Here is a 23,666-nt window from a genome sequence, read left to right as displayed (position 1 = left end):
TCGCCACTGTCATTCAGTGCTTGCATAGTGTTAGATATTGCTGCAAAGATATTGACTGAATGGATTCAATAGGTTTTCTTTTACAACTATACCAGTTGGCACAATAAACTTAATCTGAGTGTCTTTTATAACCAGGAAAAAATAGAATGTTTGTAATTGAATTTGTGTATGATTTGATACGTTTCTAGATGTAAACTGGACCTGTTTGTCTCATGAACGTGCCTTGCAATGGCATTGGTGGCAAATTAGAGCCCAATAAATAAACTGAATTGAAAAGAATTAAAACACTTTGTATGGATTTTCCAATTTGCCATTATTATAAGAAAAAAACAACTATTTCCAAAACATAAGCAAAAACAAATATATATATATATAACCACAAATCAGTAGGCACACCATTTAGTTACAAGATGGTACTTAAATGGTTTTTGTCTTTGATTTTTTAAATATATATACATGTTCCAATATTGTAATTTTTTTTGTGATGTTATTTATAATTTATAAAACATCATGATTCAAGAAGATTGCAATTTTTTTCCCTTTTATCTAAATTCTTACTGTTTTCAGTAAAAAATTAAACAATATCTATCTATCTATCTATCTATCTATCTATCTATCTATCTATCTATCTATCTATCTATCTATCTATCTATCTATCTATCTATCTATCTATCTATCTATCTATCTATCTATCTATCTATCTATCTATCTATCTATCTATCTATCTATCTATCTATCTATCTATCTATCTATCTATCTATCTATCTATCTATCTATCTATCTATCACAAAATAAAGTCAATTTAGGACAATAACAGTGACCAGAAGCCAATTTTTCATCAGCTGTCCCCCGATATGTGAGTATAATTCAATAAGAGCAGCTTTGAGAGAAGTGCATTAGATCACGGAGCTCTCAAACAAGGTTATTTCTTATGTACCACAACAGCAAACGAGATCAATATCTGTTGATCTCATCTGTGTCTCACAGCGCTGTTTATCTAAACTGACCAGTGTTTCATCCGGACCTCCAGTCCCCACGGTCACTGTGCGGCTGGCAGCTCCTCTGAAACAGAACCAGACTCCCAGCGGATGGCAGCAGGGAAATCCACGGTACATAATGTGGGCTGTGACAATGAGGAGATCCCCACAGCTCTGCAGCGATCTGCTGCTCTGAGCGAAATTATCTACGGATTCATTCATAAAGTCCGCAAACATGGGAATGAAACTGTCGCATTGGCAGAAGAAGAAAAGGAAGAAGGGGGAAAAAAAAGAAAAACACATCTGTGGGGTAGCGTGCGTGCCCCCCACACGCACGCACACACACTGACACGCACACCACGCCCCCTCCTGTCAGGAACACCCTGGCGGTGGATCTCTGCCTTCAGACGGCGCTGAGACGCACCGACAGGCGGACACACTCGGCGCGATTCCCGGACTAATGTCCTCAGCCTGCCCCGCTCCTCTGCTGGAGAATCCCCGCAGCCGCCAGGTAAGGCTCCCCTCTGCGGGTCAGCCCAGTGCAATTTTTATTATTATTATCAAGCTTCATGTGGCCAGCCGCTGTCGCCGGTTTGCAGTTCCTGGTTTATTCTTTCTTTCTTTTCGTTTTTTTTGAGTGATTTCTTGTTTTGGGTAGAGGAGGAAAGGATGGGAGGGGGTGCTTTCCGTCCATCATCACGACCTCGGTGGACCGGGGACACATTACTGGGAGCAGACAGCCCACTTCCCCTGCAAAGTTAGGCGCGTTTAGGCAGGTGCAATGCAGCAGGAAAGCTCCTTTTCCTGCTTTCAGCCGCCTCCACTGGCTCCGACAACAGATGAACCAATGCATTAGTAAGACACTGATCCGTAGCACTTTAACTTCTTCCTGGAGATGATTAGATCAAATGATAAAAGTGGGTTTAAACGCCAGGACAAGAAGAAGTGAGCACTTTAGCAGGTGTATGTCTGCTTGTTTGATGCTGACCCTGCTCATGGGTTCTCCAGGATGTCCCGGCTCTCCTCAGGGGTGAATGGTGTTTCTGAAAAAGGTCACATGTATATAAGCTGCTGCTGCTGCAGGGTTAGATGACACAATGCACTGAGGAAGACACAGGCTGACCTCATTCCACTTCACAGGTTTTTGGTTCAGATCGCCAGATATGATGATGTAAGATGGTAGGAGATGCAGATGTTTGCGGTGTCGGACTAATTGTTCATAATTGAAGCCCCCACATATGATCAGAAAGATCAGGATTTTACTTTAGGTTAAGCTGAATATTTAGTTAATATATTTTGTGTGCAACAAAACACTTATCGGGTTAAAAAGACGAGGCGGTTTGTTACCTTCAGAGCCAGAATGAATCCAGATTAACTGAGAAAGGATGCAGAACTGTTGAGGGTTTTTTTTTTTAGTATATCTTTTTTACTTTCACCTCCGATCTCATCACTAAAATTAAAATATGTTTTCTCCACTTGTAGTTTAAGGAGCTGTGAATTACTCTAGATGTTTTTTTTTTAATATACAGTCTGTTGGCATCAAGCATTGATCTGTATCCAGTCTGAGCTGCCATGGTGAAGTAAAAATATTACAAAGATATATTCTGCTTTTCCAAGTAGCTATTTCGCTTGTCAGATGCATTTGGCTGCTGGCCTAAGTGGGTATTTACACTGAGTGAGTAGCTACAGAAAACATGTTATTGCAGTAAGCAAAGTGTGTGTGCTTATAGCTCACGCTCAGTCAGACTGGATGGAGAGCTTGAGTGAACAGTTTTCAGGTGCTGCCACATATTCTCACTTGGATTTAGGTCTGGACTTTGACTGGGCCATTATAACACTTGACTATGCTTTAATCTAAACCCTCCCATCGTAGCTGAACCTCTCTCATCGTCTTGAGTGTTTTGCAGCCTTTAACAGACCACTCATGCTCCCGTCATTGTTGACTGCAGCTTCCTTGTTTGCACTAGAGGAAAATAAACCCACAGCATGATGCTGCCTTGGCTGGTTATATATTATTATGACCTAACTTTGTTCTGTTGCCTTTCTAGATGCCAGTTGATTACAAGATTTCATTCTAAGACCTTTGATGCTGTCATGAATCTACGAATAATCCACTATTTGGTTGCACTTGATAGGTGCATCAGATTGAACACATTATGCACACCATGCTTTTTCTATTTTTATTGATGAATAAACATTTAAAAACCATGTTTCACTTCATAGTTTTGCTCTACTTTCCTTAGCTTTATCACGATAAAGAAAAGCTCTTTAGAAAAACTAAAAACCTTTCGCTTGCAGTGCAACAAAGTATGAAGAAGTTTAAGGATATGAATACTTTTTTATGCCACTGGACTTAAAGTGCTGTCATAATATTGTGTGGCATTACCATGATAACGATAAAAGTGACAATAAGAACTATTTATTTCTCCTTCTCACATAAAGAAGCATGATTTGTATCACTAAACTGCTCACAGGAACAGCATTTAATCATATTTTCAAATGTATTGACATGTAATGATATTGTCATTGAACAAACAGTGGTGGAAATACCAAAGCAAACAATTCGCACAGATAGTCTTGGTGGTTTTAAACCTCATCATGAAAACAATAAATCAAAATATGATGTAATAAATAAATAAACGATCTGATAAATATCCACTCTTATTGTCTAAAGGCTTTGTTGTTAGAGGCATGTGTTTCTGGTTCAAATGATCTCTGCTAAAATTTATGCTGCAGTGAATTTCACAAGCACGAAGCCAGGGTTCGGTTTAAAAAATCCTATTATACTGTAATTTGTCACAGTGGCACTCCTCCAAATTGGTTCATTTGGCTTCCATAAGCAAAAAAGATGCCGTATCTGCTGAGGCTGTTTTTATCATTGTCACAGGAATACCTCCCTAATGATAACTGAGGCTTTGCACAGCACTCAGGCTGGAGGCAGGGGGGGAGGAGGTGGGGGAACAAATGGATGAATAAAGCAGCAGAGAAAGCCAGCAAATGCAGGGATTCCCTGATTTCTCTCCATGCAGGCAGCAAGGCTCAGGCAGTAGAGCGAAAAGAAACCCCTGGGGAGAGCAGTCACACAGCGTTAGAGGGCTGCATCTCCACGATGAGGCAACAGAGAACGGAGCCCCTTCAGCACCACAACGTGTGCGCGTGTGCTGACAGATATAGACGCAGTATTATAGCAGAGGGTTCAGGCTGCAGCTCATCCTGTCAGACTACTGTGTCACAGGTATTCCAGGCTACGGAGCTGTCCGTCACGTCATAAGTCACTTATACTTTCTGTTATTTGAGCAGCCATAACAAAACCTCTTTTGTTTACATACAAATGATATACTGTATTAAGGTGTATATACGAAGGAAATCTGAGATGCACCGCCCTGCACATGCATGACACAACATAAACTTAAGATTAACTTCTATTTATTTCTCAGTAGCAACATTTTCCCAGAAAATTAAAAGAAAAAAAATTCCCCAGCAGCTGAAGCAGTTCTCTAAAATGTATACAATTTTCTAATTATAGCATTTTGAAACTTCCACACATAAGGCGCTTGACTGACGTCACGCAAAAGATTAAGCTTAGTTTTTCTCTGTACATTACTCACTAATTACTATTTTAAATTTGTTTTTGTTTATCTTATTGGACAAGAGAGACCTTTGTTTTTATAAACACAAACATTGTTTAACAACTCTGGGACAATATGACTGAGAATAAAAATGTGAACACGGGTTGTCTTCAAGAAAATGTGGCGTCGCATCGTTGTTAGAGGTTAAAAATAAAAACAAATTCTGCAACTTACATAAAAGAACGACTTGTTATCCATCCATATTTTATTTCCTCTATCCAATATAAGAAAATATGTGTTTCCTTACACTGGATAAGAGATGGATTAAACCCTGGACAGGTCACCAGTCCATCACAGTGACTTATCATCTCAACAGAATGTTGATTTAATATTAATAGGTAAATTGCCATAAGATACTTGTTTTAAAACAACAAAATGAAGTTATCTTTGTTTCTAAGCAGGTAATTGAAGAAGGACACATAAAATGTCCTCAAATTGCATCTTTTAACTGAAATCATTTCTTAATTTTTCAGTCAAGCGTTGTCTGTTGTTTGTATTTAGGGTGCAAACAAAGTATTCAGCAGAAATGATTAACATGTACATTAGTTTCTTTTTTTGAATAAGTATAAACTGTTTGTTCTTGAAATGAACTGAATTAGCTGGTAGTCCAGTTTAACCTCTAGCAGTATCTTAGCTCAATATCTAACGTTGAATTGAATATGTTTTAGGCGTTGGACAATGATTTTGCTTCACTTTGTGCTCCATTGTTTTGTGGTGCCGAACTGGTGAATAATTTGTGTTTTAAGTGTGCATCTGTTTTCACGTCCGAGATAAATGTGCAGCAGCCTCTCTTAACACATGAGAATGATCTGCTAAGAGACAGATTAGATCCAGATTAAATCTGATGATAGCCTGAGCTTCTGTATCCGTGCTAATCAGAGCTGCTGTGCTGAATAAGCTGTGCTCCCTGGAGTGCAGTGTTTTGTGGGGTTTCCCTCCCTTCCTCCCACTCGCTCTGAAGCTGTTCCCGTCCCTTGCTTCACAAAGTGTGCTGCATGCTGATTTTACATGCAGCCTAAAGCTCCATTTGGGCTCAGAAATACATCACACCTCCTTTCAGCCTGGGCCGCAGCGAGGCAATCAGTGGGAAACCTATCGACACGACATCCATACTCATGCTGCTGCTAAAAGAAGAAAAAAAAAACTACTAAAAGCAGACATGCAATTTGGAGGAAGAAATGGTTCGGTTGAGTAATAGATTGCAGTGATGTCAGAGGGCGCTGCTTTCCTTTTGCCCTCCTTAAACCTGAAATATGAGGACACTTACCTCTGTAGATGCTTCGAGCAGCAGATATTAAATAGCAGATAGTAAAATCCTAAGCGTATGTTCGTGCAGATATATATCGCATGAAAAACATTTCTAAGTGTTGCAACTTTTGGGACTTTATTGTCATTGGATGCCTACCAGGATGTGCTGAGTGGAAAAGTCAACACAGCTCTGGAGCACTTCAAACAGACATTAATTTGGTTTTCTGTGGATTTGAGATGCAATAATGTCACATTTAGTCAAGAAATATTTGTGGAAAGATGAAAAGGTGCAGTAATGACAACAATGAATGCGAGAAATTGTTTTAAAATGCACCACATGCAAAACAGAGATTTATGGATGATGTGAAAGAAGACGTGAAGTTAGTTGGTGTGAGGGAGCAGAGGATGAGGCTAAATGGAGACAGCTGATTCGCTGCAGTGACCCCTGAAGGAGAGAAATCTGACAGAGAAGAAGAAAGAAGATCAATCAAGCTAAAAGAGATTGACTGATTGTGAAAATACTGGACTACTAAGAGGCCTTGCTCATAGAAAGCAGCAACCGCAGTACTGCATTCTGCTCCATCTTCCCTTTCTTTTCATTGATAGATTCATCACAAGGTCTTATTTTATCGGCCAACAAATATATCATTAACTTAAATTTCAACTTTTAAAACCTTCTTTCAATTTTGCAGCAACCAACTCCTCTAAACCTATAGGTGCAATTTGGAGTTGTGTGTGCTTCTCTGTGTCACTGACCCTTTTTTGGCAAACAAGAAACCGATTTCTATGTGCAAGGGGACTAAAGCATAAAGCAATAAAGGGCATTTATTGTTTGCAAAATAGAAAGAGAAACATCCTTTATTCTCCCACAAAGGGGAAATTAGGATGCAACAGCAGCATCAGATATAAAAATTCACACCAAAAAGTTCTGTCTGTCTTAAACACATTACATAAAAAACAATGTATGAATAGTTTCAAGAGATCAGACTGAATTTTGTCGGTTTTTCTCTTCCAATGTAATGAACAATTATTGATGGGGTTTTAAATAACAACTCTGTGAACATTTTAATCTTATAATCTTGGAAAATGATCTCTATTTTCAGTCAGCCTCACCTATGTTTGTTCTAGAGAGTAAAGATTGTTCTCTGTGTGGGTTTATTTACCAACCTTCAACTTCATTAGAGTTTAAACTGATCCTTATTTTCCATTTGCCCATATGACTCATGTCATAACTTTGTTTTTATTGCTGTTTTTATTAAGACTACGCAGACATTTCATCTGTTTCAGAACCTGTAATTAGCCTGTGTGATGTTATATAATTTAAGTAGTGATCCTTTATTATTTCTTATTGGTCATTGTTTAATAATGTTCAGAAGAGTGTAACATTTGTCCCTGAAACATATTCGTCTGGTTACCACCCATACAAGCTGAATCAATTAATAGTTGTAAAATGTTTATTTCTAAGGCTGGATGCAGGATTCAACATGAAATTATCAAATATTTTATTTATACAAAGAGTTTAAAAACACAGAAATTTGCAAATTTATAGTTGCTTGGACCGTGACTTTGGGGGAAACAGAAAACATGGTTATTGTATAAGAGCAGTGTAAGGAAATTAAATTTTTAGATGATAGCTCACCTCTATATAGGGATCATTAATCTTCGCTCTGTTCTGTGAACTGTCTGAAAGAGTTCGTAGAAACAATAATCTGACAGATAAAAGGCTCCTTCATTTGCTCTCTTCCGAGCTTCAGGTCTGTCTGCAGAACAGCAACGTTAAAGGTTGTGATGTGCACATAATTTAGTTTCAATAGCAAGTAAAGTAACAGAAACTACTCGGATCTCTTACCTCCTACAAGTCAGATGACAAATAAAATATCTCCCTAAATTTTCCTCTAATTATCTCATAAGGACAATAAGACAAATGTACATTTTATCCAGATTATTCAGCAAGGCTTCAATGGTTCTAGTCCCCTCAAATTATGTCTGATGTTACTTAATTGACTAAGTTAAAATGCACAGTTAGATCATGAGGAAATGGTTTTGCTTGGATTGGCTGAGGGATTATAGCTAAAATAAATTATTCTTGCTCATTTCAAACCATTCATTAAATACTGTAATATAATTTTGTGACTGATATGCAGAAAAGAACTGAGATGTTGACCTTAAATGTTGTGAACAGGACGTGTTCCCTTGTGACAGTGTTTACATCGCAGTCATTTGCTGTGCAATGCCCACATAAAAAAACGAATCATCTCCAGGAAATCTTTGTTATTTTATTTTGCCGTATGTCACGGTTGACATGTTTCACCCGCTGTTTTTCTTTCCAAATATTTGTTTTTCTTCAGAATCGTTAGTGCATTTCAAATCAAACAAGCAGAGTCAATTTATCTGACTCTTTGTACTTCTGCGACCAGAGTTTCTTCGATTTTGGCCGGGATCAAGGATTTTCCAAACTAATGGGAACGTGGCGCTCATATTTACAAATGAGTGTGAGAAATACATTAAAAAAACTACCATTAAACTTTGGTGGACACCAACAACAACAAATCAAAATGTTGGGAGCATTGTGCTTAAAACTGCTGTTAGCTATAGATTTAATTTGTCTATTTTAACCCTAAAATTTAAAACCCTAACATTCATAAAAGTGAGAATACCATGAGCCCAAGTATCACTCAGAGGCTGTTTGTTTGCCACTGAGTTATTTATGAGTCAGTGTGCTGTATTGAACAACTTGTTTCTAAATCTGTTCATAAAATCAATGTCGGTATGTTAATATCACCAGGGCTTTTTTTTTTTTTTTTTTTTTTTTTAAATAAATCTTCTTGCAGCACTGAATCTGATTCCAGTTTGCAGCGCTGCAGGTAAATACTGATCTGAGGTCAGCTGGTCAGGACTGTAGGGGATGTTCACAAGCACTGCATGTTGATTAAAGCAACATTTCTGAATTAGTCTTGTGTTGTTTGGACATCCTTCTGCACAGACACTGAAAATATTGATGTGACATTTACAGAAAAGGCCTTTAAACACACAGGTTAGGTTTTGCATTAGAATCAGTCAAACTCATATATAAAACATAGTTCAGCCTCTATAGAACCAAATGAGGGCTGCACAATATAACAAAAGCATGTGATATATTTGGTAAATGTCACAATTAAAATATGACTTAAGTCTACAGTAATGGCGTCAATCTGCTATGAGTTTAAGGCTGGATAGTGTGAATTTGATTTATATAATATTTAAAGGCTCTTCTTCTATTTATTGATGTTGCGTATACTAACATTGTGATAACAATGAAACTGTGATACATTGTGCATCAATTAGTTTGTTTTTTTTGTCTCTGAGACGTCATAGTAGGCATTAGTTTACATAACAAAATATAGCTAACAATGCTAATGTGCTCCAAGTACAACTGGCTAAGTTTTTAATAGTAGGGGCATGCTGTGGTGGCGCAGGGGGTTAGCACACCCCATGCTTGGTGGTCTTGAGTCCTCGACGCGGACGTTGCGGGTTCGACTCCCGGTCCCGACGACCTTTGCCACATGTCTTCCCCCCTCTCCTCACCCTCCTTCCTGTCTGCCTACTGTACAAAAAAATACGAGCCACTAGCGCCGCAAAAACTCTTCGGAGAAAAAAATGGAAAAAAAAAAAAAAGTTTTTAATAGTAGTTATGATAGATATTTGTTCTTTAGCAGAGTTTAGGTGGTATTCTTTACATTAACAGAAAAACCCTAAAACATTGCATCTGTTCCTTGATTATTTTTCAGCATGGAGATGAATTTGAAGAGGATCAGGGCGGACTAAAATAATCAGATTTGAACTTTTCAAGCCCCAACTTTTTATCCTTCAGGGATAGATAGATAGATAGATAGATAGCATTTATTGTCATTGAACAGAATTCAACGAAATTTCCATTGCAGCTCCCGTGCAAAAGGTCAAATATATACAGTATAAATAAGCAAACACACAATAATAATAATAACAATATATACAACTAAATTAACTAAAGGCACTCAACCACACCAAAGAAGTAGCAGCAGGTCCAATTATGGCAAAGTACAGATAATGTGACAGTGCAAAGTGCAGAACAATATGGCTGTGTGGGGGTGGGGGATATGTATGTGTGACTGCGAGGTTATGATATGTGTGGGAGGGGGGGGCGGCAGGGAGTAATGGCTCTGACGGCTGTGGGGAAGAAACTGTTTCTCAGTCTATTTGTTGTAGTCCGTACAACAAATAGTCCGGATCTGCAAAACTCTTTCATTCTGCTTTTATTTACTGTGATGGAGACAGACAGATGAGTGGTCCAGTCAAAGCCCCATCAGAGCTCCACCACTTTGCTGGCCAACGTTTCAGTCAGTCAACAGCTGAAGCTCAGCTGGTCAGGACGTTTGGTCAGGGTACGTTTTTATTTCCAACACAAAGAACAAATTAAATTGTAACGACTATAAGGAAAATCTACAACTGAGCACCTGATTCAGTCACACACAAATCACAAATTTAAGTTTTTTTAGTTTGTAGATTGCCTAATGTTTATTATATTTGGTCTCTATATGACTGCTGCTTTGAGATGTCAAATATTTAGCTATGTAGCAAACACACATGGAAATTAATTAAATAATAAACGTTAAAAAAGAAAACAGATTCATACCAGTGAAATATGTGAAGAGCGTCATTGTCCTCATACCGTTTGCTTCGGCCTCAGCATCCATGTTAGAATCCATCATGGTTTCAGTCATTAACTGGCTCAGTTATGTAAGATCTTTCATTTTGATTGTTTGTATCTCCATCAGACCCGACTGAAAATAATGAATCCATCATAGGGCTTCGTAGAACCACCAAATAACCCTAAAAGTTGAGTCTTTATGTCAGTCTCAGTTGTTTTTTTTATTTTTCTCACCATCTATTGTCAGTCCTTGTGAATTCCCAACATATGAAAATAATGTGAGTGTTTTAGCTTGATTTGAAAAGCCTTTTTGTGAACTCCTGCAGTGGAAATTTGTTCCCGTATTATTAGTATGATTGAAGTTTTTGAAAATTAGATTTGTTTTGAGAGACATAATGATGTGGCAGCATGTTGGCTTCTTTCACAGAAAAACGTTGAATGTGGCTCCGCCTGGTTCAACACTGGAACCACTTTAAAAAACACAAATAGAAATCAGACCCTTAGATCAGATTTTAGCTGGAGTCGCTTCCTCTCTGTAGCCCAGCTCTTTTGTTATCCCTTCTTGTAGCTTTCGTGCTTTAATAACAGGATATTTCACAACCTGACAACTTTTAAGTCCTTTTTCAGAACTTCAGCATTTATAAAGGACAATAACAAAATCACGTACTGAGCTGAGGCTCAGTAACTTTTCATGTATCTTTGTGACGAATGTACCAAGAGCTGATTAGAAATCCTGGAGCAGTTCTGAACTTTAGATTTTATTTATTTGTTTCCTTTTTTATGTGAGGATTCAGTAACTGTGTCTGGTTTTGATGAAACACAAATCATGATGCCCTTTCTGTCAAAACAGTCAAGCCTCTAAATGTTGCTCACCACCTTTTGATTATTTCATAGCTGCGGTTGTTTAGCCTCATATTCAGGCTGTTATGAAATGGTTTACTCTGAAGGCAACCATACAGAACTGAGACTCTAAAATTAAAAAAAAAGTCTAGTTGGTAAGTAAAATGATTAAAACAGAAACGTGCTCTTTATAGGTATTTTCTCAACCTATATAAAAAGAACCACAGACGTTACTTAGTTTTCAACCAAATAAAATATCCTTTCAGCCTAAAATTTCACACACCGTTCAGTCATTCCTCTGTGATTAATGCCAGTATTTCTGACTTTTTTCCATTAGCCTGCTGTTGTTACAGGAGAGCTGCTCATTGTGGCGGAGCTGGAGTTATGAAATATTCAGTCGTGTTAGTGAAAGAAGAAGGAGCTGAATGAACCCGAAGGTCTTCTTTTCTGGCAGTGAAGCTGCAGCAGCTGCAGTTGAGGTTACGACTAAATCTAGGTTAATAACATCCAGCCTCGATATCTGAAGCTCTTATCTATTTTTTTTTTTAAAAGTAGCAGAAAAAAAACCAACATATCTGACTGGATAAAACTAGGGATTTCATTAAAAATGCTTGTGATAAAACACATTTCGAAAATCCCAAATTCCTAAAAGAGCTGCGTTTGTAGAGTTGAGTTGGCTGAAGATACTTGTTTCCCAACAAACAGATTTCTAACGCTTGATCCATCTCACAGTTTATACTCAGATCCCAATGTGTGGAGCCAGCAGCAGACTGCAGCTTCCAGGCTGGACTCTGTTTTGGCAGAATAAATTGGCCGGTTTCAGACTCAGGAAGCGTTGATTACACTGGAGACTGGAGGTGGAAAGGTCAACACTCATCCTTGGCGTCTCTGCCTCGGCCAGAAGGAGATCTCCCCCTCGTCTTAATTAATCAAATAAACACAAACAAGCTGATTTATCAAGGCGGCTGCACACTAGAATTGAAATAAGATAGTCATCATGTGACTCTGACAAGCACTGGCTGTACACAGCCTTCATTTTGAAGTTAGAAATTATTCTTTTGTTCAGTTCAGTTATTGGCAAATAACTTTCCTCACTGTTTCTTATAAAAGTAGTTTAGTGTGTTGCCCGTTGTATAAGATCTTGTTAATAAATTTTCTGCTGGAAACTGAAGCTACAGTTTTGGGGGTTTGTTTGTTGTTGTTTTTTCATAAAAAGTAATTTTTACCAATGATAATGTTAAAATGTCTGACTGTGTTTATAAACATAATCGCAAGCCGCAGTTATGAAGTCAGCTGGAGGCAGAAGATGTGAGTGCAGCTCCTAGAGGTGTGTGTGTGTGTGTGTTGACCTGTTTCCCCAATGGAAACGCTATAAAACAAAATAATCTTGGTGAAATATGGTTAACATGGTTTCTACAGCTTGACCCACAACTCACATGGTGGATTAAGATGAAAAGCAGAATTGATAAAAGAAAAAACACAATTAATGAAAAACCTTTATTTTGTTGTTAAAATGTGAAAAGCTTCTTAGAATATTGTATTTTAGATTTTTTTTTTTTCCATTTTAGATTTCTTTTATATGCTTTAATATGCCATAAATAAATAAAAAGACTAATTAAGGCCAAAGCTTCTGCTCCAATAAGGGGCATGGATATTTATTAACATGATTCTGTCTCATAATGCCGAAGCAATTTTATTTCAAAGCAGCCATTAACATTTAAAGTGTATTCAGGAAAGCATTAGCTTCATGCAACAGTGATCCAGGGCTGCAAAGAGTAGAAAGAAAGACCAAAAATACTGTTTTGTCTTCTTTGTTTAGTATTGCTTTCACATTCTGCTTTGTTTTAAGGTAAATAATTTAAACTGAGGCTTTTACAGTGCAACTCTTTGTTCTGGTTATTACTGAGTACCTTTCTAAATGTCTTCCTGGAGTTCAGGTTGCCTTTCTCTTATTGCTGGTCTTTTATTCCTTCACTCGTGCGCAATGAAATAAACAAGCATTTATTTCATATCATTGCACTCCCTTGTTTGCTTGGATGAACAGAAGCACTTTTTTTTAATTTTCCCCTTAATTAGAGGCTGAAATCACACCAGCAGAACTCAGCAAAGTAAAGGTTAAAGAAGAAAAGAGGAGAGAGAGAGAGGACAGTCGAAAGGTCATGTTTGGATATGTTATTTAGAGCTTCTGAAAATGTTGGTTTGCTTTTCTCATTTTCTGCTCCATTTGGCCTGAAAGAAGAGAGCAGAGGCCCGGAGGCTGGATATGTCTTTACTGACGAGCGCTCCGGTGAGAGTTGTAATGCTGCAGCAACAGTGACACTGTCAATAGCTGTGAGGGCAGCGTTTTAATTGTTAGTCATTGCCCGTCACGAACATACCATTAACAAAAGAGGCCTGGGAGCTGGGAAAATAATAATCTGAAATGAACTCCATTTTCTTACAGCAGGGCTGTGTTGATGCAATCCACTGAAATTAGAACTGGCCCTTATTGCTTCATGTAGTCGTTTGCTATTTGCTGTTTTGTACTCGGCATGTAGGTTTGATCATGCATGCTCTCTTTCCAGCGGGTGGGTGGATGGATGGATGGATGGATGGATGGATGGATGGATGGATGGATCAGCTAATTCACAGCACTTGTCCCTAGATGGGTTTTTAAACCTCTTAAAACTATTACAAATTGAAGTAATATTCATTTAAAATAGCACAATAAAATGTTGTTGTGAATCATTTAAAATGGATACAGTTTTGTTTTTGACATAACCAGAGTTTTCTGTATTTTTTGAGCGTACTAAAACTGGTCATGGACTTTAAATCAACAGGAAGTGAGCTTCAAACTGCAGATCCTCTAATATTATCATCGGGTAATTTAATCTAATTGCTGATTTTGTCAGAAGAATACTTGTTTTCTAAGTTGAATTGAATTGTTAGATAAAAATCCACTGTCAGCTATCAGAGGACCATTTTACTTCTTGTTTTAAGACATGTGTCTGCATTTGAGTCGCTATTTTATGTCAGAGCCATAATCCCCAGGTGCACAGCAGTGCACAAGTTTGACTTTTTTCTGCTTCAGCACACCTAAAAAAAAAAAAATATATAGTTTGAACCTTTTCTTTCTGTGCTCTCAACTTTTCCCAGGTGGCTATACGCGTTTTAGAAACACTCTGCTGGTTCTGGTTGCTCTGATGATTTCTGGTACATAAAGCACCGCTTACTGCCTTTTACGGGGCGTGGAGATAAACCTCCATCTCTGGACTTGAAGCTCTATCGGGTTCTGTTTTGCACCTTCTGTTCACCTTCTTCTGTCATGTCTCGTGCAAACGAGAGTAAAAATCAGGAAAGGCTTTGCGGAGAAGCTGGCAGAAGATGTGCTGTGTATTCCTAAAGTCTCGCCATGACTTTTTAGCACAGCTACGAATCCAGCCGCCTCCTTTCAGATGCTCTTCTGCACGGAAAAACACTTTTGGCGAACTCTGTAGAGACGTAGAGCATCTGAGTGAATACGTGCGCAAACAGGTCAATGCTGCCTGTAAGGTGAAATCTCTTTTGGTGGCTGAGGAAACTAAAAAAAAAAGAAGAAAAAAAAGTGGCAGAACATTTATTGATCCTCATCCTCAGTCAAAGCAGATAAACCTCCCAATTAAGATGTTAGATCACACATATTCACTGCTGGCCTCCTTTAATTCTTCCTGCTGCAATCTGGTGTCTTCGCCCTCCTCCTATCCCTCCTCTTCCAAACAGTTTTGTAATTAGAGACAAAAGGCCAAATCTGGCAGGGAGAGAATGCCAGTCACCGCTATGCCAAGTGTCGGCCTTGACGCAGGTGAGTTACTCATATGAATGTCTAATGCCGCTTCATTACCTATAAGACAGGCAAGCAATTAAGGTTTCTAATTGGATTCTGATTGACAGTACAATATATGATGTGTCTGTACAGAGTCATTGACATGCAGGGGGTTCAGAGGATGAGGAAGAGTGACGATTGGCAGCGACATGAACAGTGTGCCTGACAGGTCATCAGTGCACTGCTGCGGTGCAGATATGTTATCTGCCCCGAGGTGATGTGCTTGTGTGTGAATCTGTCAAATCCAGACAAAGCAGGGGAGTGAAGCAGTGAGATACGATTAAATGAAAGGCAGGAATACTTTCCCAGCTGGACAAACAGGTCGCATCCAATAAGACGGAAAATGGAGGAAGGAAGTCTTCTGGTCAATTTCAGCACCTGCCGGTGTGAGACGACTCATCTTCTGCTTTCTGCAGAGATGGTGTTTGCCGATTGATTTCACCTACCTGGGACTACACGGCTCCACATCCGGTCACAGGAAGTGGATGACATGCAGAAAGAGAGAGAGAGAGAGAGAGAGAGAGACGCCGCAGAGATAGCAGGATACATCTTATTGGTCTCGTTTCCTTTAAATCGAGATAAGCAGCCAGAAAGCATTTCTGAACATGATCTCTTTCAGGCTCCTCACAGCATGAGGCTTGTTTTTCTTCTCGCTGCCTTTGAGAGAACACTTGTCTTCTCGAGGCTCCGCTGGTAAATCAGACGAGCCTGACTCTGCATTTTATGTCCAGAAGTCAATCTGAAGAGTTCGGTGCTTCTTTGCATCATGTTGCAAAGCAGAACTCAGAGTCTGGACTCGGGGACATGCTTTACGTTCAGGTGTTGAGCAAATGTTCTGAATAGTAAAACAAAACTTTTAAGTACATACATGAAAATCTTAGATTATTACCAAAGAAGTCTATTCATTGCAGCAGAAATGGATCTGTTTTCATTTCTGTTTGTTTTGCTTTGCAGGTCACTGCTCCCATTAATATTTAACTGGATGCTGCAGACGGCTGTTATGAGCAGGCTAGGACGTGCCAGCGAATAAACAGAAGCATTTAAAACTGGAAAGCGAGATGAAGTCATGTTTTAAAATGACTAGATTCCCTTGAAGCATTCACATTCTCAAAATTGTCAGATGACTTATTACCCCGCGATAATAACTCAGAAATAGTCTAAATTAGGATGTATTTTTTATTACTTTCCTACTTACAGAAAGTTTCTGTTTATATCATCGGTTTGTGGTGCCTTTCTATCCTAAAGAAAGATATAAAACGTCAGATATTTCACAAAGAGATATTAACATTCATGGAAAAACCTCACATAACCTTATATTAAAGCAGAAAGTACTGCCCTAGAAAGGCTTACAGTATTCAATTATGCCGCATAACTGATCAGTACATTATTGCGAGGGAACGCAAAAGAAAAAAAAATTCCCCATGTCCTCTGGAGGGCTCCGTAGGTTTTTCATGAAAAGAATATCTCAAACTTATAATGTTAGCAAATTTCAAATATTGACAGCATGTCTGAGATTGTTATTTTGGTCTTTTAAATATTTTCTCCTCTACCTGATTTAATATCAGCTTGTTAGAAAATATGACTAAATGCAGCTGTTATGTACTGTTTAATACAGAAACAAAAACAAAATAGTTAATGTGTTTTTTTGGAGACTTTATCTTGAGCTTTCCAATCATTTGCTGTCTGGTGACATCATTGCTACAAAATACTGCTGCTTTACTTCCTATAGTCATCAATCATTTTTATTGTTAATATCAGTGCTTATATTTGGCTTGAATTATAAATACACATTTTAATGTATGTATGTTTTTGTTTTTAATGTAATGAGGTTGCCTGTCTCTACCAGGTCTCCCTTGTAAAAGAGAAATCTGATCTCAGTGGGACTAACCTGGTTAAATAAAGGCTAAATAAAAAAATAAAGTCGGTGCTAATTCAAAAATCCAATCAAAAGTACATTGAACAGCAACGATAGATGTTTTATTGCCGGTGGTGATTAAAGGCATATGACAGCGTAGGTTGTTTGTTAAAGCAGGATGTAAAGATCTGTGATATATTCTCCAGTGTTTGGCTTGATATCCGTGTAAGTAGCTGTGAAGTGTGTTGATATTGACCTGTGGATGAATAATTAACGTTTCCTACCCTAAGAGCCAGTCCATTATCTGTATGTGTGGAAAACCTTGTGCTCTCTGACTAAAGAAAGCCTGAAAAAGCTCACTGTTTAATGGTCTTAAGAGACACATTCTGCCGCTTGCGATCACACTTATTTGTGTGTTGCATTAATGATTCAGCATCCAGTGAATCACATTGTAAATTAGGGGCCATGCTTTGAAATATAACATTGCTAATGATCACTTTCAGACAGTGAGGATTAACCAGTGCAGCCGTATGAAATAATGAAACTGTGTAATGTTTGCCATCAGTTCCCAGCCTGGTTTCCCTGTTTTTAGATGCATTTCTGTGGGAACTGTAATCTATTTAATTTACTTTAAACCTTTGTGGCTGGAGACATTTAGGGGAAAATCTTTAACCTCTCACAGAGAAAAACAACCCTCTAATTCACAGCCAATGAGCCACGGTTTGATTTATGTGCATTGTCTCTAAGGCTAAACAACCTGGAATCATTTTGCAGCAATAACAAGGCTGGAGCTGAAGGAGGATTACAAATTTCAGCATAAGGATTCAGCATGACCTACATTTTCTCATAGACTACTTAGACGTCATCTAATGTCTCAATCTTGCACGTGTGCTGAAAACAGTGACCACTGATGAAAAATCAACTTGTTTTCTTGACACATCTGCAGAGAAAAATGTTTTGTGAAAGCATTTTTTGTCGATTCAAAGCAAATAAAACCTCGGTATACACATACTTTAATAATGAATCTGGACTGAAGGCATGTAGTTAATGAGGTAGACTTTCTGATTCTTGCTTGTTACTTTCCAAATCTTTTTGCTTGTCAGAAGTACCTGAGCATTAGAGGTGCTTTTAATTTAGCACGTTTCCATGATAAAAGTAAAATAAATCTGTGTTTGTGTATAACTCTGAAGAACAATTACAGCTTATGGCTTTAAATATAGAAAAATATATCTAAAGCTAGTTTGCAGACCTGGAAATACATTTTATTTTCAAGAATTGCTGGAGCAGAATACAAGAGGAAGAAAGGTTAAGAGGAGCCGATTGAAACCAGATATTTACATACACGGTCTAAAAGAAACATAACCTTTTTACCTCACTCTCACGTTACATCTAACTAAGCTCTTCTGTTTTAATGTAGGTAGGACTATCAATATTATTTATATTTGCAAAGACATAATAATAAGAGAGTATAGAGTATTTTTTAGATAATTAAAAATAACTTTTTTTTATAAACCTAACCCTGCATTTTCAGCTTGCCTTGATGCATCAGCATATGCCGAGTAAAATGGTGTCATGTTTACATTTTGTAAACATGACACCCTACAAACCCTATAATGTCTTGTCAATGTTGACACAAAACTTCCAGCTTGTGGCAAACTTTATCCCCGAGAGTCACACACATTTGCTGAAAAAAAAAGGATAAAACGACAAACACCTTGAGAGAACAGATGTTTGTTGTTTTTTATCACAGCAGCAGGGAAGAGCAAAACAGCGTGGCCCGGGGGGAAAACACACATTGCACAGAAAAAAAAAGAAAACAACTATGATTTTCAAATTTAATGATCTGTGCTCTACTTAGCTCTAAAATATTTCTCAAACAGATTATCAGAACATTTCTGGGCTCTTTTTTTTTTTTTACTGCATTGCTGATATTCGTCATCGTGAATAAAACAATCATGGTGCTCTAAGGTGGAGAGATGAGCTACAGGAAAGCCGGGTTTGGCTACAAAGGCAACACATGTTGGGAGGATCAGTTTGCTGTTGTTTTTGGTCTTTGGGGAGGATTTGGCAACAATGAAAAATGTATTAAAAATCAACTGGCTTATCCCTCAGAGAACATGAGAGCATCTTCAGTTCAGAGCCAAAATGCTCTGGTGGGTGAATCACAAACAATGACAGTTTTGTTAGAGGTGGGGAAACAAACTCATTGTCATGGTTCAGGGTGGCTGAACAGAGTTTGGGTATAATGTTGACAAAATGTTCAGAGAGCATCGCGTCACCTTGAGGTTCAACTGCAAGGTTGCATTTTTTTTCTTCAGCCCTTGCTGACTGTTTTTGGTGTACCGATTGCTAATTTTTCACTCGTTCCTGCTTTGCTTTACTGCCAAGCAAAGACCAGCTGTCTGCAGCTCACCTGCGGTTCTTGCTTGGCAGATTGATTCTGCTGCCTGTGAGCTCGGCCACCTGCAGAAAATGCCACACTGACAGCTGGCAAAAGTTACAAAACACCAACAAGTCGGCTTTCTGGCCCCACGGACAGATGATGCAACACAGATCAGCAGCAATTTAACCAATACATGCCAAAACAGCGTAGATTATGATTAGTGGAACAGGTGAAAGCCAAGATGTTTAAAAAGCTGAGAGTCCCTGTCGTTTGGTGCAGAGCTAAGGAGAAAGTGTGTTTCCTCGTCTGGAAAGTTTTGCAGCACACTCGTGTTTACTCAGGGCAGAGCAAGCGGCACCGGGGAATGTGTGTCATGTGTTCTTAGGGAGGGTACCGTCAGGACAACACCCCTATACACACACACACACACACACATACACACACAGAGAGAGAGAGAGACTAACATAGCTCCTCTGTAATATGAGAGAAGCTCAGATAAATATTAGTTTCGCTTTATTGGCAGTGTTTACGGAGCGTTTGTCATGTATGCCCAGACAATTGGGAGAATTGTGCGGTTCAGCAGGCTGAAGTCACGAATCTTTGTCCAGGTATTTGTTTTTGCTTCCTGCTTTAAATATTCATAACAAACTTTATTAGCTGTGGTGCTTTGGATTACCTACCAGGATATAAACAAACAAACAAAAAAGCTTTAAAACTCACAGAAATACATTTCTACAAACATCTACAGACAATCTAATAATTATAATACTACAATGTAGGACCTGGAAATGGTTCATCATGTTAGAAAACTTCTTATTTAAAACAAAAAGGCTGCAATCAATACTGCTGCTTAAATAATATATTATTATAGCTGTGATAAAAATATCTATAATACTTTCAAAACATTTTGGAGAGCTATTTAAGTAAACATTACCCCTTTATCTAGGTTTGATGTTTATGTTACAAAATCAACTTTATAAAATACAAAAGATACACTGTTGACTGCATTTATCCCTCGCAAATAATCAGATATAAGCCCCATTTATTTCTGTAGAAAATGATACATTTTGTCATTCTGCTCTTTAAAGTGTAATATAAGCAGCAATATGATTTCTGATTGACTATTTTTGTTATTCTTTTATTTTCTGAAAACAGGTGTTACCAATTTTGGTTCCTCTTTAAGAACAATAAGATCGTATGTTATAAACAGTTTAAATGTTTTCTGACATCCTGTTATGATCTGTTAATACCTACTTAGTGTAGAAGAAGCAACATCATGAGAGAGCTTCCTTTTGTGTCTTATTTTAGTGATTAATGTGGTTAGCAAAACTAGCACAGCAGTCTCTGTGTGCACTTATTAGGGAATGCTAACCTTTACCTTAACTTTGAGATTTTCCAAAAACCTGCCAACATTTCTGCATGGGCCGCATAAATAGAGGTTTAAAACTCAGTGGGTGGAAACAGAGCAACTTTGCTCAGCCTCTCGTCACCAATGTTAAGTCTTGCTCTCTCTTGCTCTCTTGAAGCCCAAATCAACAGCTGATATGTCCCAGTAGTTCAAACAAAATATGTTAAGTTTATACTTCCTCTCTGTGGTTTCTCTCACGTCATATTAAAATTCACCACAGTAGTAAAAACAGGTTTGAATCCCCATAGTAACACAGGAAGAGTGCTGTTGCTAGCCCAAACTTTTAGCGCTTCTACAAGGCATTCGATCTTCTTGTCACAGGTCAAGGCAGATTAAGCTGAAAATAATTTTGAGTCTAATTAATAAACTGATTTCTCAGTGTGTGTTTTGTAGCAAGCTGATATGATCTTGGTTTGAAGTTAGACTATGTGCTCCAGTAGCTGGCCTGCTATATGAAGCTTGCAAAATCTGGTCACTTTGTATATTTGTTTTGCGATTTTAAGATTTTAAACCCAATGGACAATTTTACATGTTCTAATACTTTTTAAAACATTGGTACACCTTTATTCTAACAACTGAACCACACCTAGTCTAAAAAATATCTTAAGACTCTTTAATTTATTGTAATAAAGCGTGTGCTTTGTTTTATAATACAAAAACTATTTACTTTTTTCTTTCCAAAATGCAACAAAAATGTAAATTTGTAGTTTAACTCTTCAATCAATCAATCAATCAAATTTTATTTGTATAGCACATTTCAGCAGCAAGGCATTTCAAAGTGCTTTACATCATTACAAACACAGAAACACAATGCAACATAGAATCAATAATCAAAACAAAGCATTAAGTCAAGTTCCATCAATAAATTTGTAATTGATTACATTTCAAATACAATTCTAAACAGGTGGGTTTTTAGTTGAGATTTAAAAGAAGTCAGTGTTTCAGCTGTTTTACAGTTTTCTGGAAGTTTGTTCCAAATTTGTGGTGCATAGATGCTGAAAGCTGCTTCTCCTCGTTTGGTTCTGGTTCTGGGGATGCAGAGCAGACCAGAACCGGAAGACCTGAGAGGCCTGGAAGGTTGATACAACAACAGCAGCAACTCTTGGTGATTTAGAAAAGTGATGCAATCACATCCTAAATTATACCCAAATACATCCATCCTGAGCCCTGGTACAAATGACAGTGTAATGACAGAACATGCAGTCAGGTGTACAAATGTTCTCTGCTATGATGTTCTGACAGGAAATGACATCAACCTGGTGGTAAAACATTTATCAGTGCACCAGTGGATACCGATACACAGCCTCATGGATGCAGGATTATAAAAGCCTGGGCCGTCTTTCACACAGTTTTTCTGAAAAGCGTCGAGTCATTTTACCACAGAATGCTCAACCAGTCAATCTAAAATGAGCTTCTGGTGTGGAGTTGTTATTTTATGGAGAGTGTCTTCACTTATGTTTAGGTTTGGGTGGGACTGGGAGGAAACCAGTTTTCCTATCTTGAGTCAAACTATTGCAGGTTTATGGTTTAAACAATCTTTACATTATCAACTTTTTTGCTTGTTTTGTATTGTTTGCTCACGTTTCATTGAATTCATTCATGCACTGATGACAACATTCATGATCAGATAAGAAACAGTGTGATAGCAACTCTATCATTGTTTTTACAGCCATGCAGCTCGTTGTTCCCCTCAACAAGTTTTGAAATAATAAAAATTGGCTTAAAGAGCTATTCTATTACAATAAGAGTAGTTCCTCTGAAAGTTTTCCCTTCTCACCACTCCTGCTACCGGTCATAAACACGTTGCTCTGCACTCACTCATAGACTCCTTCTGGTTTCTGGCATAACTTTTAATATTCAAAGTCTTGGAGAGCTGCTTTGGATGAGCGCACAGCTGCTGATTGCTGGTAAAAGGTTTGAAGAGTCTGAATAACAACATTTAATTTACCTGACCTTTTCTATGCTGGAAACAGCTAACAAGATAATTAAAGACCGACGGGGTTGGTAAAAAGTATTTGAAAGCTCAGACTTTCACTTTTTATTTTTTCAAACATTTTCAACTTGAGGCTTTTTAATAAAATGTCTGATTATCCCCCTATTTCTCCTGGATACAATCATGTTTGCTTGCTAAAATAATCCATATGCGACTTGCTGTATGTAGTTCAAGTGCTGCTATGGCTGAGTGCAGTCTATCAATAGTCTGTATTTAGAGCTGTAATGAAATTCAGATCTGCAGGATTCTCAAACCCCTCTTGTTTTCTTTATTCGCCGAGCACCGCGAGCTTCAAAAGAAAGATGTCTTCATTGGGCGCAGAGCAGCTTAAAATGCTCATAATCACTGATTTCATGATGTGCCTTTGGCTGCAAATGAAGTTTTGATGGTGCAGGTTCATCAGTGCTAATTCATGTAAAGTGAAGGGAAGAGGCAAGAGAAGAAAGAGGATGAATGAGGAGTGGAGGAGGCTGGTGTGAGCTTATGCTGATACTTGTTCTCCTTTGAATTTTTATTCCTCAACTTCAATTACCCAGGCTCAGGCAGGATTTTCTTTTCCTCATAAATGCTCTGCTGCTCACGTTACTCTGTTGGTTTCAAGAGCTATTGATGGATGGAGAAGGTGATTTATATATTTTTTTTCTTTGCAAAATTTTTCCCATCTGTTTATTAAATCAGGAGCTGCCGCTCCAGAAACAATATTCTTGATTTGTTTTCTGATTTAAGACACATTATTTCTCAGAGATGAGAATCACTCATAATCACTGTTACTGAGGCGCTGTGGAGCTGTCAGATATCTACCAATTACTATCAGATCCTCTTTTAT

At 38.0% G+C, this 23,666-nt stretch overlaps 1 protein-coding gene across 3 annotated transcripts in view; it reads left to right on the top strand.

Moving 5' to 3' along the window:
• Positions 1-1,342: 1,342 nt before the first annotated feature.
• Positions 1,343-23,666, top strand: part of sytl5 (synaptotagmin-like 5) — a 47,736-nt gene continuing 25,412 nt past the window's right edge. The window contains exon 1 of one of the 3 annotated variants that reach the window (XM_032568584.1): positions 1,343-1,488. The gene's annotated coding sequence lies outside the window, so the exon portion shown is untranslated. The remainder of the gene's footprint in view (positions 1,489-23,666) is intronic. The other 2 variants (XM_032568583.1, XM_032568585.1) reach the window with 2 other exon arrangements.

Source organism: Xiphophorus hellerii, chromosome 7 (genome assembly GCF_003331165.1).
Source record: "Xiphophorus hellerii strain 12219 chromosome 7, Xiphophorus_hellerii-4.1, whole genome shotgun sequence".
In the NCBI taxonomy this organism is placed as follows: domain Eukaryota; kingdom Metazoa; phylum Chordata; class Actinopteri; order Cyprinodontiformes; family Poeciliidae; genus Xiphophorus; species Xiphophorus hellerii.
This window is presented reverse-complemented; position numbering and strand designations above follow the sequence as displayed.